Here is a 2,405-nt window from a genome sequence, read left to right as displayed (position 1 = left end):
ACCTTGTCCTTGTATGTGTGCCTATGCGACTCTTCTCTCCTTTTTCCTCCAACTTTTAGCCAATCTCTAGGCCTCACTTTGGGAACATATACAGAACTTTGACAAGATGTTGACGAGCACAAAACACACACTTAAATATGCTCGCTAGTCGAATATAGTATAATAAAATATCGTATCCACAGAGATTGGAGTTAAACAGTATTTTTGTAGTTTATAGCTTGATTGCTATCCAAGATGATCAACAATTGAGATTTGTGTGATTAAAACTAAAATTTAACTAAGAGTTTAAATGATTGACTAATGACAATCGCAGTAATGAGTAAGGAAGATATCAATGGGAGAAAATAGGGGTTGATTGGATAGGTGCAAGATACTTGTCTAGGATTTAAATCTAGCTAAGTCACTCATAAGGTTCAATTGAGTCTCTCAAATTCACTCAATTATTAGTTCAAATGTTAGGTAGAAACTACTCTCTCGATTAAGTCTCAACCTCACAATATGAACCAATTTATGCTCGGTGAAGATATGCAAGAATTCATAGTTGATTGGTAGTGAGGAGAACTTCTTCTGATTATCCTCCTAACTAGGTCTAAACAATAATTCAACTAGCCTCTTTCGATTACTATGAAGAATCAATGAATTCAACCAACAAGATAATGCAAAAACATCACAAGTTATGCCTCTTTCGATTACATGAACATGTGAAAATAGATCAAACAATTAAAACACCCAAAACGATCCAATACATAAAAACTAGAGTTAATATCCACAAATAATTCTCAATACACCAAATCCATCGATCCCTAAAGAGAGCTACTCCATAGATATAGAGTAATTCATCACAAATAAGTTTAATTTAAAGGAAAGCATAAACGATCCAAACCCTTGTCTTGGGTGAAGATTGAATGATGAAATCCTTGTGCTCTTGCTTCTCTCACTTCTCCTTAGCTTCCTCAGGTCTAAAGTATGTCAAAAAAGTCCTCAAAATACCATTTTTCCATGTGTATATATATATATATATATATATATATATATATATATATATATATATATATATATATATATATATACACACACCAAGTAGGGTCGGGCCCAAACAAACACACCTTCTCCTTCACGAAGTAGGACTTTTCTCAGACAGGACGTGTGCGGCCGCACACCTGGGATGGTGCTCACACATTAGGCCATGCACTTTGCGTAATGTTCTGCCTCCCATGTGCGCCCAGTGCGCAGTCGCGCACTTGGGTGACGTCCGGCTCGATTCTTCGATTCTCTTTTTGAATGCACTAGTGTCCGTTGATCCCCAAACTCGATTCCAACTTAATCTTTGGGATTTTACTCAGATTTCAAAGCTCCAAAATAGCATGAATTCATCCCATAACATCTACATGGCTCGGAATCACTCCTACAAGGCATTAAACATATAATTAGTGCAAAACACTAGCGATTAAGGCTCAAACTCAATTAAAGTACAGTAAATTAGAGTGCGACAAGCAACTAAAACACACAATTATAGCCTACCATCAACACCCCACACTTAAATCATTGCTCATCCTCGAGCAATTAAAATACACTTTATAATGACCCGAACTTTTTAAACAATTCTCATAACTCATCATACCAAGAATATTTAAAATAGACTAAGCACTCTTGCGTAACATCCTCACCTCAAGATTTGACTCTAAAGAACCACGCATTATTTATAACTCGCTCACTTACTCTAACACAGAGGTCAACAACATTACATTTCCTTTATGAATCACGTGCCCTCACAACAAAAGAGAGTAGTTCCACACACAATCAAATTTAAGCACAATTATGAACTTCAAATAGAAAGAATTCGCTCTATCTCATAAACAACATTCATATGCCACAAAAGCTGAACCATTGGCTTGCCCGCAGTGTACTACTCCACTAATTGAGCTCATTTAGTCAAGGATCAAGTAGGACTTTAAGTGGTTGTAATGTAAGTTGCAGGACGGGTAGGATACATTTAGATATAAGAGTGACTACACCTCCCTAAGCACTTTAATACATACATCTCATTGTTAAAATCCTACACTTATGTCAACTTTTTTAAGCACAAATACATCAAGAGTTACCACTTATCAATGAATAATTTTCACAACAATACACTATGTATATTTTTTTTCCTCTTTCAATTTAAGTATCTCTTACTTTTTGAAAACAATGCACCTTTCTCCTTATTTCATTAGCTCCACACAAAAACCAACACAATCACCTCACACTTCAACTTTTACAAAGTTCATACAATTTTAAGTGCTCACGAGAGGTAAATGGCTCAAATAGATGGTTAATTCAAACAAATGGGTAAGTCTTGTAATGTGGTTACCAAAGAAACAGGATTACAGGCTCAACGGGGTTAACTATGATACATAACAATT

Source organism: Nicotiana tomentosiformis, chromosome 7 (genome assembly GCF_000390325.3).
Source record: "Nicotiana tomentosiformis chromosome 7, ASM39032v3, whole genome shotgun sequence".
Lineage (NCBI taxonomy): Eukaryota > Viridiplantae > Streptophyta > Magnoliopsida > Solanales > Solanaceae > Nicotiana > Nicotiana tomentosiformis.
Note: the sequence above shows the minus strand (reverse complement) of the source record.